Below are 18,188 nucleotides of genomic sequence, written 5' to 3'. Positions count from 1 at the left end.
GAAGATGCTGGGGACTGCTGGGTTCAGAGTGGCCATACTCAGACCTAATTCCTTAAATATTCAACTGAACTAGATCATGCTCTATGATCCATAAGCTCTCTGTGCTTTTGTTTCTAATGAAACAAAATGTAGAAAGCATCAATCTCATAAATATTTCTTTTTCTTTTTTTTAATAAACTGAATGGAGATTCCTGTGCAGTAGACTATATCACAAATGCTAGTATTAGAAGATTAGAAAAGCTTCTGTCTTATAAACTATTTTATATTGGGTATTTACTATTTATAGCTAATGGATTTCTAAATACACAATTTGACCTGCTACATTTAAACTAAGTAATTACTTAAATACGTGTCAAATAATCCAAGTTAATATCCAAAGTCATGACGTTATCAAAGTTACAGTTTTTTCTTAATCTGTCAAGAATTTCAGTGCTAAATTGACCTTAATTTTTAAAAAAAATAATACTTAGGTAACTTTCTGATTACTCAGAATAGTTCAGAACTGTAACTCGTGCTCCTGCGTGTGTGTGATTTTTCTGCCTGTGCATTCTATAACTGACTTGTTCAAGGGTGCTAAGAAGAGAGAAGCTGATGTGGCTGATGTTGGAAGGTGACAAATTCTTCCATGGTAAAAGAAGTATCCCTTAAGGCAGGGGTCTCCAACCCCCAGGCCATGGACCCACCCTGGTCAGATCAGTGGCAGCATCAGATTCTCACAGGAGCATGAACCCTACGGTGAACTCCAGATGCAAGGGATCTAGTTGCGTGCTCCTTATGAGAACCTAATGCCTTATGATTCGAGGTAGAATTGTTTCATTCCAAAACCATTGCCCTGCCTCCGTGGAAATATTGTCTTCCATGAAACTGGTCCCTGGTGCCAAAAAGGTTGGTGCCCGCTGTCTTAGGGCAGGTTCTGTTACCAGTTTCCAGTTGCCCATGAAGTGGTCTTCATTATCCTGGCTTTCTCTCCCTAGCCTCCTCTTCCTGCTGGCCTTCCTACAGGCCTATCCCTCACTGGCTCTGGGTCCTGGGCCTCTACCCAGTCCTGAGTCCATGTGCTCAGAAACGGTGTGATTTCATCCTTCTGGAGTACTGGTGTTCATGTGACTGTCCTTCGAAAGACCAGTGAAAGAGTCATCTGTTTTCTATTAAACTTTGATGACATTTGATACACACAAGACACTGAGAGAGGGGCAGATCCAGCTGAATGTGCAGATAAAATAGAGACCAAAGTAGTATATCGGGAGAGATGTGAAGATACCCCAGGTGAGTCTGATTCTACTATCATTTTATTTAGATACATGGTAAGATCTATTGCAAGGCAGTTTCTTCTTTTTTACCTAGTTCTTTAAAAAATTTTGTAAAAATGAGACTGTCTCATAGTCCCGTTGACTTTTTACACATCAAGGCTTAAATTATAAAGACTATTTTTCTTGTCATCGTCAACAAACTCAGCATTAACTGAGTCCATAGAGTAAACACCAGTGAGTTTTATCTACTTTTCATTAGTGTTGACATATGGTAATAAAATCATTTGTTGAAAAAATTTATGAATGAGTGAATAAAGCACAGTCTGAAAGTGCTCACCTATTCCAAAAGCATTCATTGAAACAATGCTTTCATTCACTGTAAAAAGTAGCAATGGGACTGTTTCTCATGGATACATTTATATTGAATAGTACTCATAAACTATATATAATATTTATGATATATATGTACATACATTTACATCAGATTATGTAAACAAATGAGAACCAAAAGCAAATTTAAATATGTGCAAATATTTACCAAACACCAAAACCATCAAAGCAGAGGCAACTCAATTTCTAAAGAAGACACATGTACAATAAAATATGTCACTTAAAAACATAAGAAAAGGACAATCTCTTTTCCATTCTCAGAGCTTGATTTAATATCAAGGCAGAGTTCGGCAGTTTGGCCTTTTCTTTAGAGTTGGAATGTGCTTTCCAAACCTTTTTAATTTTAATGTGATTCTTGCTGATAGTCCCTGAAATTCTAATATTCGAGCCCTACAAGCATTATTTTATTCTCGTGGCCCACTGAACAACCTCAGAAAAAATAATTTTTGGCAACTGATCTTTACAGAAAATGAAGTGATTGCCATTTGTTTCATTTCTCTCTGGATTTCTCAAACAAGCCTGCCAATATTGAGTGAAAGCACTTTGGAAAGCAGTAACTTGGATATCAGAATAAATAAATATTATGGATTCTCCCCTGCAAGTTTTACCCAGTGTCCCTGAAAGAAAGGCTTCCTCTCACCTATTTTGACTATACATGTGGCTGTGCTATCTGGCTTCAGAATTCCTTCTATAGGAAGAAATTAATCATTGATTATTGTACTAAAATAGATGTGAGTATTTACTCTTAATCAAAAAGGTACTATCTGAGCTCAATTACTCTCATGTATATATACATTCTGGTGTGAAGGCTGATCCAGTTTCTTAATAAAGTTGGCAGGAAATAATCTGAAAAGCTCTCCAAAGGGAAGAAGTTAAGAAGAGTGAAAAAGGATTATTTTATGAGCTTTACCCAAATTTCATAGCAAATGCTTGCCAAGCTATATGAATCTCACTAAACCCCTTTGGCGTTAAGAGTTTTAGTCAGCACATGCCCAAGCCATTTGCATCCTAGGAAACAAATGTGGAGCACATGTTCTGACACAAGTTAATGTGAGAGCAGCCTGGACGGACACCAGAGCCAAGAATTGGAATCTTGGCTGGAAACAACAGAGGGTTAAAAAATTTCTACATATAGAAACATAGCATTTGTCTTTAATGTCTGAGTTCTTTTTTTTCTTTTTTTTTAAACAGTGTGAAATCAGTTTAATGAATGAGAGGAACATGCCATGTTGCAGTGCTAAGTCATAGCAGTGAGGCTGCCTGTGTTCAACCATGTGACAGGTTTCATAAAATAGAAAGTACTGTGGCACTTTCAACAGTAACTAAAGCCATAAGGCAAAGTTTCTAGTTTTATTTATGGCTCATTGATCAGGCCAGTGGACCAAATGCTAAAACAAAATAAAACAAAAAGTATTAATAGTTATGGATATGTTACCTGTTCTAATTAACCCCCAAAGTAAGAAAACATTAAAACTTTTTCAGAAAGACTTTAAGTATGGTCTATTTTTCTTAAATTTGATGGAAGGGGTGATGTTAGAATTTTTTCATGACATTTTGTTAGAAGATTTGATTGGGAAATATTACCACACAGTAAAAGACACCTTACTGTGCACATTGGAATCTCAAATAAATCTTGTATAGGTTTGTGTGTAAAATTTAAATGTAAAAAAGAGGAACTTTTTTCTATTTTATTTCACTCAAAGAATATTTAAGCAATACTGTAGGTGGAATATTATCTTGCTGACTAATTCAGCTGAATATTACCTCTTTTGCATTGTATGATTAGGTATATTAGAATTTGTGGTTTAAATAACGCATATTGCTAATCAACCTAAGATCACAGTTTGTTTCCCCCTTGAACAAGTAACATTCACTGTGACCCATTATGTGAGCAACAATGTAGAGTACTGGTGTAGAGTTAGGGAGACCTGGGGGTTCATTCTAGCTGAGTCACATGCTACATGTGTGAACTTGGGCAAGTTACTTGATCCGGAAGCCTCACTGTTCTCCTTTGAAAATGGGAATAATACTACCACCTACCTCCTGAGATTGTAGGGGTGAAGATTAGATCAGGTAATGTGCCAAACACTCAGACAGCACTCAATAAATGTTAGCTATTCTCCTTCATGGTGAAGAGGGTAAGACTGGATGATTAAAATCAAAGTAACTCAAGGGGCACACATTGCTGAATGGGAATGTCTTCACACTTTATGAATGATGAATTTATATATATAAGTAGGGACATGGCCAAGGTTAAAGGTGAACAAAACTGACCTCTACCTTCCCCTTGTATCACACAACCCCCTGCCCCCTATTTCTTTCCTACCAGTTTGAATCTCAGTGGTCTCAATTTGCTTTCCTCCAAAACACCTCAAAACATACAAAACAAAAATTGAATAAAGATGGATTGAGAAAAAGAGACAAACCTTGGCCCCAATCCCTGGTGATGCCAGGTCCAATATAATTATATTCTATAAATTCAATGTAGTTTTTACCTTTTAATTTAAAATAAAATTGTTATATGAAGACATGTCTATTTATACTAAAATGTTTATAGCCAGTAGAAATATTCAATTTTTTATGTTTTTTAAATGATAATGAGTTGCTATGAAATCCACAGAAAATGTCGTTTTTCATTTTTACATAGAACAATAACAAATGGTTACTCAGAAGTTTACTGAGTATACATGACACATTTTTCCAAGTAAAGCACTTAGTGGATTTGATATAGCAATTTATTAGAAATACAGAAATGTGGATTATAACAAGAGGTACAATCACGTCAAACTGTTTACTAATATTAATGCTAGTCTCTAACAGAAATACGTTTTTTCTCCTTCATTTTTTAATGGCTCATGAGGGCTACTATACAGATCGCAAGATTCACGAGTATGAACTATTTTTATCTAGCTTCCATGATGAGACTATTCTCCAGGACAAATTAGATTTTCAGACAGCCTCATGGATAAGTGAAAAGAAAAAGTGTGATTTAAAAAATAATCCTCAAAGTTCAGATGCTGGGGGATCTGGAAATCCCATACGGAATAACTGTCTTGAAAAATTTATACCCTTTTCTTTTTTTGCTGAATGAAATGTATTGTGAACAAGCAACCTGTCTCTCAGAATTTTGTCACTTACCTTACCAGCTGGTCCCAATCAATGTAAGGTTGAAAATCCAAAGCTCCAACTAACCACGTGCTCATAAAAATGCAGGGCAGTTCTTAAACATTGATTAAGAGCTAGCCGTGTGTTAGGTGTTAAAGAAATGGAGGTGAGCATCTTAAGGGTGTAGGTTATGCCAAAGTTTTCTTCGCAGGAATAATACATAAAAATGAAAACCCTCATGTTCAACTATGACACAATATCCGGTTGGGAGACAGGTGACAGTTGGATAATCCTTCTGTGCTGACCGAGACACAGGCCATATGGTTTGCACAGAGGGGCTGATGGAACTGATAACACAGTTGTTAGAAAGCCTCTCCTTTTCTCCTGTTGCTGCTACATTGTTCTAATTCCTGTATTGTGATAAAACTTGCACCTTCAAACACCTAGTCATGATCCTTTCTTGACTTGTTCTCTGGAGTCATTTATCATTCAACTCTTGCAAACATTTCAACCTGAGTAAGAAATAACAGGCTATCAGTACTCTGCAGGTAATAACTGACTATGGTTCCATGGCCTTACACATACCACATCTGCTTTCTTTTTGATATGAAAGCAGAAACTTTGGTTCTCCAATTCCAGTGCAATGAGAAGGTTGGGAGTGAGTGTGTGTAATCGTTTTCTATTAAAGCTGACTCTGAAAAATTATGATTTTTTTTCTTAAATCTTAACTCTAAACCAAATAAACACTTCTGAGAAACATGGTTCATAAAACATATAAAAATATGTTTCAGTCATCTCTTACTTTATTTATGCATACACATGAAAAAGTGACAAATTTGAGAAAAGTGTTATATATTAAAATGTACTTAAAAATTAACTGAAATTCTAGCTTGTATTCCTGTACATAATGAATTTGATAAATCTAAATTAGTGCCATTATTTGGTCTTAAGCTTTTGCCTATTGGTGGGCAACTGGTCATCAAAAGGGTTCAGCAAAAAGAGGTCAATTTCTTACAATGTATATTTTTTTCTGCTACCTATTGATTATGAACTTGATCTCTGGACTCCAAAAGCCTGGAAATGAATTCCCATTTTAGCATGGAACAGCCAAATGATCTTGGGCAAATTATTTATCTTTTATAAGTCCCAGTTTCCTCCATTCTTAGAATACTGAAAACTCTGGGGTAGGAAACCTCTAAAATAACCCCAATGACCCCTACCTCCTAGTACTCACACACTTCATAATTCCCTCCCCTTGAGTGTGGGCCGAGCTAAGTGACTTTTTTCTGATGAATAGGATTGGACAGACATGATAGGAAATCATTCCTGAGATTAGGTTATACAAAGATATTAGCTTCCTTCTTGAGGACCCATTATTTGTTCTGTTTCTCAAATTCCCTGTCCTGTGAGGAACAATTCACTATGTTGGGAGCAACCCTATTGTGAGACACACTTGCCAATAAACTGATGTCTCCAGCCAATAGCCAGTGAAGACCTGAGATCTGCCAACAGCCGTGTGTGTACGTGTGGAAGCAGAATTTCTGAGGCCCGCTAATAACCAAGAACATGAGCCTAAGGTCCCCAGCTAAACTGTGCCCAGTTTTCCTAATCCACAGGAATGGTGAGATAATAAATGCTTATTGTTATAAGACTCCAAGTTTGGAGTTAATTTGTTATACAGCAATGGATAACTAATACAAACGGGGACAATAATAACAACATCCTTGTAGGATGGTTTTGATGATCAAGTGTAATGATACATGAACAGACAGTTATTCTCTGCATTGAAAGGGAGTTAAAACAGAAGAAAGCTAATTAAACAAAACCTGTTAAATCAGAGTAACTTTATTTTCTGTAGATAACTGTTCTTTGTTTATTTATAAAATCTGTTTATAAGCCATGTCCTTTACTACTAAAGTCTTCTTAAATTTTCTCTTCTACAAAAGGGGAAAACCTTCTTCTGGGGTTAATCTCACAATATCATCCTTGGCTCAAATAATCCAGAACTCTTCCCCTTCTTTTTCTAAAAATTTTTTTTTTATTTTTTGAAGAATACATCTAGTAATCTTTTTATTATTATTATTTTTGAGATGGAGTTTTGCTCTTGTTACCAGGACTGGAGTATAATGGCTTGATCTGGGTTCACTGCAACCGCCACCTCCCAAGTTCAAGCAATCCTCCTGCCTCAGCCTCCCAAGTAGCTGGGATGACAGGTGCCCGCCACCAAGCCAGGCTAATTTTTGTATTTTAATAGACACGGAGTTTCACTATGCTGGCCAGGCTGGTCTCAAACTCCTGACCTCAGGTGATCCACCTGCCTCAGCCTTTAAAAGTGCTGGGATTACAGGCGTGAGCCACCATACCCGGCCCACATCTAGTCATCTTAACTTTCAACCTCCAACCCACACATACTGCCCAATACTTTTAGTTACCCCCACTAAAATTTTTTATCCTAGAGGAAAAAGAAAATCATGTTTGCTCTTTCTGTGCATTGGGCACATGATTGTGGAAATCTATGCTTCATATTCATTTTTAAATCTCTCTGTATAGGGTTTTATTAGAGCCACATTATCTAAGTACTTTTAAAATTTTGTGTTGAGACATAAATTAATGAAAATGGCTAGTATCAACAGATTTATTCATTTTTATAGACGTCTCTTTCATAGCAAAAGTCCAGCTTTCAGAAGACAGAGAGCTCCGACAGTTGAGAATTCTGATGGGGTCGGTCCTTCTAACTTTTCAAAAGTAGGTCATATTTCAAGATAGAAATAAAACATAAGCAAGAAGAATTTCTCTTGTCTTTCCTCATGCTTCTTGTATGCTTTTATGCAGACAGGTGGAAAAACATTTTCTTTTGCATGAAATGGGAAAACTGGGCACAAGACTAGAATTTTTAAAACCCCCTCACACTCTGTAAAGTGCAATATCATTATTCAAGTGCCATAAAAGTCAAGGCATGTGCCTGGGTTGTGCTTCAGGAAAGATCGTGGCCACCTTGTGGATTCCATAGCCGTTAATAGCACAATTTGGAACACTACTCAATAGGTCACGGACTCTACCTCCAAGAAGATTTTCATGCTTGGCTGAAAAAGAGTGAAAGCCATTAGTGCACGTGACCTTTCCCAGGGACGGCTGGAAATCTTGAAGGACAGATTCCAGAGATGTATGTCTGCCAGGTCCAAACATATTGTTTAATTCAGTAGATTAGCAGTGGCTGAATAATCTCTGGAAATTCCAATTCATTCTTATACGATTTGGTTTAAGAGTTCCATGCACAGCCACCCTACAGTGTAGACCAGAGAAGTCACTATTTTGCCTTTGGGTGTTTTAGGTAAATCAAATTCACACAGACTGGGCAATATAAAAGAGAAATATTAATGAGACATTTTCAATTCTGCCTTCACCCTCACCTTTCTGTGTAACCTTAGGCAAGTTTCTTAGTTTTCTGACTCCAAGTTGTAGATATCCTAGTCAAGTGAGCATAAACAAAAACAAAAATAAAAAACATGAATTATGTTTTTTTAAATGATATGAGACTTCTCCCAGAAATAAAGGTTAAATTATACCTGTGCCTCAGTAACAACTGTATCCAGAAATTCCAATACTTATTTCTTCTCTCATGGGGACATCTTTATTCCTCTTTTGTTCCATTGGTTTCCACTGCCTGTTTAGTTCACAAGGTAGGCAATAGAGTGGCTAATAATCGCAAGTTCTACATCTTACCAAAAATAAAAATAAATGAATGGAACTTAATGGCTTAGCATGGATAAGGTGCATGGAAATCAATGGCTTAGCATGGATTGGATGCCTAAAAACCAATAGTAATAAGGTGAGGTGGATAAGGTGGATAGTACAATTGGGGAGGTGGTGGTAGGAGAGAGCTGGGTGGATAGCACAGTAGGGTTGTGCTCTGTAGTGGGACTCGGACCACCTGCTCAAGATGCAAAGAGAATAAAGGATAGCAAAACTTTGCAGTAGTTAGAAGTACTGCCAAATCACTTGGAGGACAGAAATAGCACCAAAGCACTGATTCTTAGCCATGAGTGAATGTTTAAATCACCTGGGAAGATTAAATTTTTTTTTTTTTTTACTAAAGCAAAGTTCTTTGTTTCTTGAGAATCACCTGGGGAACTTAAAAATTTCATAGCCTTCCCAGATCTACTCAGACCTTGTCATTCAAAATCTCTGGGAAATTAAAACAAGCTCCCCAAGGGTGCTTTTGCACATTGAAATTTGAGTATCATTGCTCTAGCTTGGTGATTCTCAAAGTGTGATTCGCAGACCAGCAGCTTCATTGTCACCTGGGAACTTACTACTAAAGCAAATCCTCAAGTTCACCTCAAACCTACTTCATCAAAACTCTTGGGGGTAAGGCCCAGCAGTCTGAATTTCAAGGAGGCCTCCAAGAGTTTGTAATGCCACAAGTTTGAGAACCATTGCTCCAGACATTTATCTTTCTAAGAATTCATCTTTATGATATTTTACAAATGTATTCATCCTGGGTTTTAGCATTTACAGTATGTAATTGCTTTTCTTTAAACTCTAAGTGTTTGATTAGATAATAACCCTGCATCTTCACTGACACCATAATGCCATTTGTAAAAGAATTGTTGCATAAGACATGAAGAGGTAAATTATTAACATCTACAAACCTGAGAAAAAGATAGCTTTCACCATGTTTTTATTTCCTAATTAGCTTCCCTCAGTGTTTTTGGAGTGCATTCCTCCCTTCCATATGTTGCTTCAGTATCAGTTTCATTGCTTTCAGCATCTTTAGTTGTAGACAGTGCAGCTATCACTTGAGCAAGTTCATCTTTTAATTTCCCCCTCTTAGGCCAATGATTTTTCTTTTTTTTTTTTTTTTTTTTTTTTTTTGAGACGGAGTCTTGCTCTGTCACCCGGGCTGGAGTGCAGTGGCCGGCCCTCAGCTCACTGCAAGCTCCGCCTCCCGGGTTCACGCCATTCTCCTGCCTCAGCCTCCCGAGTAGCTGGGACTACAGGCGCCCGCCACCTCGCCCGGCTAGCTTTTTTTGTATTTTTTAGTAGAGACGGGGGTTTCACCGTGTTAGCCAGGATGGTCTCGATCTCCTGACCTTGTGATCCGCCCGTCTCAGCCTCCCAAAGTGCTGGGATTACAGGCTTGAGCCACCGCGCCCGGCTGATTTTTCTTAAATGTAAGAAAAATATATTGCAAAATTTTATTTTGAATAAAATATTGTTGAATTGTAAGGTAATTTTTAATAGAGTTTAAAAGTTTAAAAACTTTTTAAGAAAATATTTTAGGATATTGCAAAACAAGACTACAAAGTATACGTAATTGTTATTACATTTCTACACAGGCAGGGAACACGTTCCTTTATAAATTTCAAATTCTATTTCAGATTCAAGGGATGCATGTACAAGGCTCAGGAAACACTTTAGAATTTCAAATATAATGAATTTACTGGAGATAAAGTGGTTATAGAGATTCTACCTGCCATAACAAAATATAGCTAGCAAGACCACAGTAGAAGAGAAGAAAGTAGGTTAATATTTGAAAATACCTGAAACTATACTCTAAACCTACTACTTTTGAAAATTTTATAAAAATGTGAGAATACATAGACCCACAGTCATCAGCCATCAATGCAATGACAGTATCCTATGGCAGATAGGGATAGCAACAGGAGGCAGGCAAATGCCTAGGCAAACAGGGGCTGATTCCCCAGTGAAACCCAACCTTCAAGCTGAAGACAGTCCTGGGAAAATCCTCAGACTGGACTGAGAACCTGTTTTTCTGTTTGGCATGCTTGACTCTGATTGATCACTACCCTTCACCTATTTTACATGTACTGACTCTTTCCTAATTGTTTTTTCACACTGCTGTGCTCACCTTTGAGTGGGCCTTTGTTTTAGCTTTTCTTTGCATACTCACAAACCAAAAAGGGCTCCCCTAGTCTGAGCCCATAAAAGCCCCAGATTCAGTCAGGAGGGAAACTACCTGACTGCAGGGGGTAGGGGACCACACCCCCATGTCCCCTCTTTGCTGAGAGCTATTGTGTGATTCAACAAAATTTTTCTCTGCCCATCTTCACTCTTCAATTGTCAGCGTATCCTCATTCTTCTTGGACTTGGAACAAGAGCCGGGGAACCGCCAAATACAGCTACAAGCTATAGCACAGGCAGGCCGAGTAGATGGTGTGCCTCCAGTGGTTGGCCTGGGGCTGAGTGTGAGTCCTGGGTTGGGGGGCGTCACTGGGCAAAGTGACTGAGAAAAATCCTGTATCAATAGGCTCTGAGAAATTCCACTGTATAGTAATTCAAGAAGAACAGTGAAAAAGCAATGTCTTAATACTATTATGATTATACTTTTGACCCCAAAGACCCTCTAACATGGTGTTTGGGACTCCCAGGAGTTCCTGAACTACAATTTAAGAATGGTGAACTGGGTTAAATTCATACAGTTAAATTCAGATGCTCCCCTCTGATAAACCTGACCAAACTAAAGTGCCACAATAATAAAATATTTGCTGTGCTGGGGACATGGGGTACTGTCAGAGGAGAGAGCCTAGAGGCACCTGAGTCTCCCAAGACTTGGAGCTCAGGTTATCCAGGTCCTGTAGCAACTGATTCCTGCCAAGGTCCTTTTTGGGACTTTGACCTCATGGACTCCATGATGAAGGAGACTCATTATCAAGTCAATTGGGATGAATATAATACATATTGTTTTTAATGTAATTAAAATCCTGGGGAGCAAAGAATTTGATGTGAACTTCAGATTCATAGAGAAGGAAGGGTTGTTTTGGAAAATATACCAGGACCCAAGCTGCTAAAAGAAGTATTTTCTGATTTTAGAAAACTGGCAAGGCTAAAGACCTTATTTGCTTGATACACTGGACTAAAATAAACATTTTTTTTTTGTTTTGTTTTAAGTTGAAAGATCTCTGCAGCATGCTAAATAATTCTTGGGACACTATTAGCCCAGTTGGAGATTTCTGCCAAAGAATGTAGTTGAGACTGTTAGCAAAGGGAGGTCAGATCTTCCAGGTAAAATTTTGAGGACTTTAGAGAGTTACCAGCAGACTAGCTTTGAGTGAGGGTATCACTTGGTGATAATATGTAGGTATTAAGACTGTTTCAAATGTGGAGAGTCAGACCATTTAAAAATTTTAAAACAAATAATTATGTGGAGGAAGAAAATATGTAAAGATACTTCACAGGATGTGGTCAGAGAGCTAGTCATGGATACATTAGCATTATGTGAGCAGCAGAGAAGGACAACTAATATAGTTAAACTGACAACACCTCCAGCTTCATGAAATATATCATCAAGATGGGATTAGACGTGTATGAGATTTATGGAGGCCAGGAGGAAAAGGCCTAAGCAGGATAGAGACAGGGTACAGGAGAAGGCGGGAAGAGGCTTCAGACCATGATGCAGCTCTGACCCCAGCACAGGAGAGAAGGAAGGAAGATTGTGTAGAAAGGAACTAAGGCTGAGCACATTTCCAAGAAAACGATAGCCAGGCTGACGCGAGCTCTTGAGTTACAGTTATCCCTTGGAGGAATCGCGCATCTAGCAGGAATGGGCCTACATTAGCTTTGCTCACTCATTGGCTAGGCACAGCCTGAGGGAAGCATGGCTCCAGCACAAACAAGGTGATGGGCGTAGAGGCTCTCCTAGCAGTGGCTGCAGCCATCTGTCAGTGATGCTTTCCTAAAGAAGACATCTGAAAGGTAAATTTTCATGGCCACCATACGAGACTTCAAGAAAAAGTTCAAGGGAAGAGAAAGAGTCAGAGACCGAGCACGTTGGCTCATGCCTGTAATCCCAGCACTTAGGGAGGCTGAGGCAGGCAGATCACGAGGTCAGGAGTTCGAGACCAGCCTGGCCAACATAGTGAAACCCCATCTCTACTAAAAATACAAAAATTTAGTCATGTGTGGTGGTGGGCACCTGTAATCCCAGCTACTTAGGAGGCTGAGGCAGGAGGGCACCTGTAATCCCAGCTACTTAGGAGGCTGAGGCAGGAGAAATGCTTGAACCCGGAGGCGGAGATTGCAGTGAGCCAAGATTGTGCCATTGCACTCCAGCAGGGGTGACAGTGTGAGATTCTGTCTCAATATAAGATAAAGAAAAAAGGAATAAGAAATGCCTCTGGCAAGGTAAAATAGGAAGAAAAATGCAAAGAAAAAATAAAATAAATTGAATAATAAATTAGTTATAGTTGCAGGGCTGAAAATGAGCCTCCCAGGAATTAAATATTTCATCTTTTTTTTTTTTTTTTCTGCAAGGAAGTTCCTGATGGTATACAAATAAAATTCAATGAGTATTGCTCCTTGGACAGATCTTCAATATTTCTTAAACTTGGTGGTGCACAGAATCACTTGGTTTGTTAATAAACTAGATTTCTAGGCCTCTCAGTGACCTACTAAATTAGACTCTGTAAGAGCTAAAATTAAGACTTTACACTGTGAAGCATCTCATATGATTCTTATTCAGCCAGCGTGGCACTGTTAGCTAACTGATATTTGGTAATTTAATGACCTAGTACAGCTGCTTCCAAAGACTGGCAGTCACCTGAGTAAGGGGAGCAAGGCACATGAGCAGTAGATTCTAATTTTAAACGTTTGGCCCAGCGTGATGGCTCACGCCTGTAATCCCAGCACTTTGGGAGGCCGAGGTGGGTGGATCACCTGAGGTCAGGAGTTCGAGACCAGCCTGAACAACATGGCAAAACCCTGTCTCTACTAAAAATACAAAGTTAGCCAGGCATGGTGGCAGGCGCCTGTAATCCCAGATACTAGGGAGGCTGAGGCAGGAGAATTGCTTGAACCCAGGAGGCGGAGGTTGCAGTGAGCCAAGATCATGCCGCTGCACTCCAGCCTGGGCAACAACAAGGAAACTCCATCTCAAAATACAAAAAAAAAAAAAAAAAAAAAAAAAAAAAAAAAAAAAAAAAGTTTGAGTGAGTCCTCAGCATCTTATATGTGTTAACAATCTTTTCAGGGGATTCTAATGGGCAGCAAAGTTTACAAACCACTAGTGTAGTCCAGAGGTTTCAAGATAGGATAGATAAGACTATCCATAATATGTATACAGAATATATAAACAAATTCTATTTATTTTTATCTAATTCTTTAAAAAGTATCATTTTGGTATAATTTATCATGTATGTATTAAATGTATAAATGTTAAATATGCACATATTGGATATGTACATTTAAAGTTTTTGCTATTAGGTTAGGGTATATGAAAAAGCTGTGGATTCCATTGGACCAGTTAACTATTACTGTTATGGAAGCAGGATCAGCCTCAAATTAAAGAAAAGGAAATTCCTATTAATTATAAATCAAATGGCCCTAAAAAGTTGAAGGAGACTGGTAATAGGTGTCTCTCATTACTACTGGCCAATAGAATAATGATTACTTATTTATTCAGATGCTCATTAAAGAGTAGTGCTGCCAAATCAGAAGACATTGAAAAATGGTTTAGTGAAGCCCTAGAGTATATTGGAAAGCTATTGATTTTAGAATATTTAATAAAATATTGTAAAGTTGAAGCTTTTAAATGTTTATTGATAAGGAAAAGAGATTAGAGATACCTGTCTTTAAAGACAAGGACTTGAATATCTCTATAGGAGGAAAGGTTTTAGAGGCTGAGGAAGTATATTCAGGGTTCTCCACGGGGACAGAACTAATAGGATACATGTATATATAAAAGGCAGTTTATTAGGGAGAATTTGCTCACACAATTACAAGGCCAAGTCCCATGATAGGCTGTCTAGAAGCTGGGGAAGAAAAAAGCTGGCAGTGGCTCAGTCAGAGTCCAAAAGCCTCAAAAGCAGGGAATCCTACAGTGGAGCCTTCAGTCTGTGACTGAAGGCCCAAGAGCCCCTGGCAAGCCACTGATACAAGTCCCAGGCTGAAGGGATCTGATGTCAAAGGGCAGGAGGAGTGGAAGGAAGCATCCAGCACGGGAGGAAGATGAAGGGCAGAAAACTCAGCTAGCAAGGTTATACCACCTTCTTCCATCTGCTTTGTGCTAGCCACACTTGCAGCTGATAGAGGGTGCCCACCCACATGTGGACTGGGTCTTCCTCTCCCAGTCCACCCACTCAGATGTCAATCTTCTCCAAATACCCTCACAGACATACCCAGAAACAATACTTTAGCAGCTATGTAAGCATCCTTTAATCCAATCAAGTTGACACCTAATATTAATCATCGCATTTTATAATTTAATAAAACTAAAGGAGAAAGAGATACAGATTAATTACAAGATCATATAGGAAGAGCAAAGGAAACATACAAAGGAAAATTATGAAATAATCTGAGGCAAAGGGGTTAAAAAAGTGAGTGGAGTGATGAAGGAAAGATTAAAGTAAATCTCAGATTACTAAGTAAATAACATATGAACATGCCACAATTAAATAAGCATTTGTGATGCAGAAGCAACAAATTAAAAGTTAAACCAATTTAATGTCTTCGAAAGAAGAGATGCTCTATGTAATTTTTAAAGAAAGGAGATATTTTAGTCCATTTTATGCTGCTATAACAGGATACCTGGCAGTTGGTAATTTATAATGAACAGAAAGTTATTTGACTCATGGTTCTGGAGGCTGAGAAGTCCAGGATTTGAGGGGGCCACATCTGGTGAGGGCCTTCTTGCTGTGTCATCATAAGATGAGAGGTATCACAGAGAGAGAGACGAGGGGGTAAAGGGGGCCAAACTCAGTCTTTTAAACAGAAACCCACTCCCAAAATAACAGCATTAATTCATTTATCAGGACAGAGCCCTCATATCCTAATCATCTATTAAAGGCCCCACCTCCCACTGCTGTTGTATTAGGGATTAAGTTGGCAGAGTCCTAATATCCTAATCATCTCTTAAAGGCCCCACCTCCCAACGCTGTTGCATTAGGGATTAAGTTAACAGAGCCCTCATATCCTAATCATCTCTTAAAGGCCCCACCTCCCAACGCTGTTGCATTAGGGATTACGTTTCCATAATGAACTTTGGGGACACATTCAAACCATAGCAGGAGGCAATATAGAGAGAAAAACATTTAGCTCTGAAACTCAACCTGGAATCCTTGGGACTGTCAGGGGGAGAAATACATGATTGAAAGTTTTCAGTATAAAAATGACAATGTGAATTTTTTTAAAAAGGTTGTAAAGTTTGGATGGCCAGTGAATAATTATCTTTATGAACAGATGGAGGAAAATTGGGTTTATTGAAATGTGTGGCTATCATTGAAGCAATTGGGAAAAGAAAAAAGTTTTTCAAGAATTGGTTGGTCTTCCTATATCATGAAAAGTTGATTTTGAAACTTTATCAGCTTCAGAAAACACATTTCTGATCACAGCATGTTCCATCTCCAGTGCCTTCAATGGCCCTCAGTTGCCCGAGCCTGGCCTTCAAGGCCTTCCATGTAGTGCCCCTTATTGCTGTAGCCTCATGTGTGTGACCCTCCCCTAACACACCTCTGAAGGACTTGGAAGTAAAACACAACAGCTTGTGTAACAATAGGCTGGAGTTGAGTTTTGGAATTTTCCAAAACAATGAAAATCCAGATTATCTATGTGACAAACTTTTGATGTATGAGGCTTTTTGTGGTCAGATAATCTGTCAACAATAAATCATATAGACCAATTTTCTAGAAAATTATTTAACTGCTGAGAAGTCAATTGTCTCTTTTGTAAGACTGTTAAGGTTACTTGAATTTTAATTAGTTATATAAAAAAACTAACATATAGGTGGTTTTCAAGACATCTTAGGTCCTGTTTGGTTATCTATTGCTTTAGAACAAACCAAACTGGAACTTAGTCGCTTGAAACAATAATAATATTTATTTTGCTCCTGTATCTCAGTCTGGGTAAGGCTCAACAAAGTCAGCACTTTGTTCCATATGGCGTAACCAGGAGTGGCCCAAAGTTTAGGGGCTGGAATTGTCTGAAGGCTCATTCACTTATATACCTGGTGGTTGATGCTAAACTTCACCTGGGGTACTAAGCAGGACTGTTGGCTGGCAAACCTCCATTTGGCCTCTTCATGTGGCTTGAGTTCCTCACAGCATGGTGGCTGAGTTCTAAGGGTAAACATCCAGAAAGAGAGACAAAGCCAGGTGGAAGCTCTTCCACCGTATTTAGCCTACCCTTGGATGTCACACAGCATCACTTCAGTCTCATTCTATTCCTTAGAGAGGCCACCAAGGCTAACCCATATCTAAGTGGAATGGAAGTAGTTTGTACCTTTTAGTGAGAGGATTATCAAAAATGTTGTGTTTTAAAAGTGCTGCAGTTCCCTTTATTTCTTTATGCACCATATTTGAATAGGCTTCACAAGAAGTGACCTTCTCTGGGTGGAGAAATTTTATAGTGCTCTATAAAACAAATGAAATTACTTTCAAACACAAGTAACAGAAAAAACATAAATTCAAATACAGTGGTTCATAACTAGACATAGCTGTGCTTTTAGTTATTTTATATAGTAGCAACTATAGAGAATGTAAACATTCCATTTTTCCTCTTTCAGCTTAGGGCATCCAATGACAATGACTTTTACATTCTCACTGTGTTGAATTCATAGGAGTTGAGTAAGGAGAATTTGGGATAAATAGCAGATTGTCTATATCCATAAATCTTGGTTGAGGACTTCCGATCTCTGGTTTTAGTTTTACCTCCATAACTGTCATCATTGACCATCTTTGCTTTTATGTCCCTAAAATCTGACTGGCTCGAGCAGAAAATTGTGCTATCCATTGTGCAACTGAACCACCCTGGAGCAGAAAATTAGGTGTGAAACAGTGTAAGCTCTGATGTTCTAAACCCAGGAAACTACTGTTGTGTCCCATTGATTGGATTCTTGAATATAGATCACATGGTCTATTTAACAGAACTAAAATGACATCTTGTAGTAATCCACTATGAGGATTTTATTTAGTTATTTAGAGACAGAGGTCTTGCTCTGTTGTCCAGAGTGGAGTGCAGTGGCACAATCGTAGCTCACTCTCAAACCTCCAGGCTCAAACGATCTTCCCATCTTAGCTTCCCAAGTAGCTGGGATGACAGATGTGCACCACCATGCCCAGTGATCTACCATGGATGTTGCAAGCTAATAAAATATGGCCTTCATGATCCATTATAGTATTCTTTTCTTAGGATTTATCAAAATGATCTCTCAATGATGGGTGTTGATATACACTCAAGAAAATATTAACCACGCATGGCAGTGTGTGCCTGTAGTTCCAGCTACTTGGGAAGCTGAATCAGGAGGATTGCTTTAGCCCAGGAGTTTGAAGCTGTAATGAGTTGTGATTCTGCCACTGTACTCCAGCCTGGGCAAAAGAGTGAGACCTTGTCTCAATAAAAAGAAAAGAAAAGAAAAGAAATCCTTATCTTCATTTAAAATATATATGCATATAGGAATCAAGTTCTAAGGGTGTTTTATTTTTTCTTGAA

This window comes from Macaca nemestrina, chromosome 11 (assembly GCF_043159975.1).
Source record: "Macaca nemestrina isolate mMacNem1 chromosome 11, mMacNem.hap1, whole genome shotgun sequence".
NCBI lineage: Eukaryota > Metazoa > Chordata > Mammalia > Primates > Cercopithecidae > Macaca > Macaca nemestrina.
Note: the sequence above shows the minus strand (reverse complement) of the source record.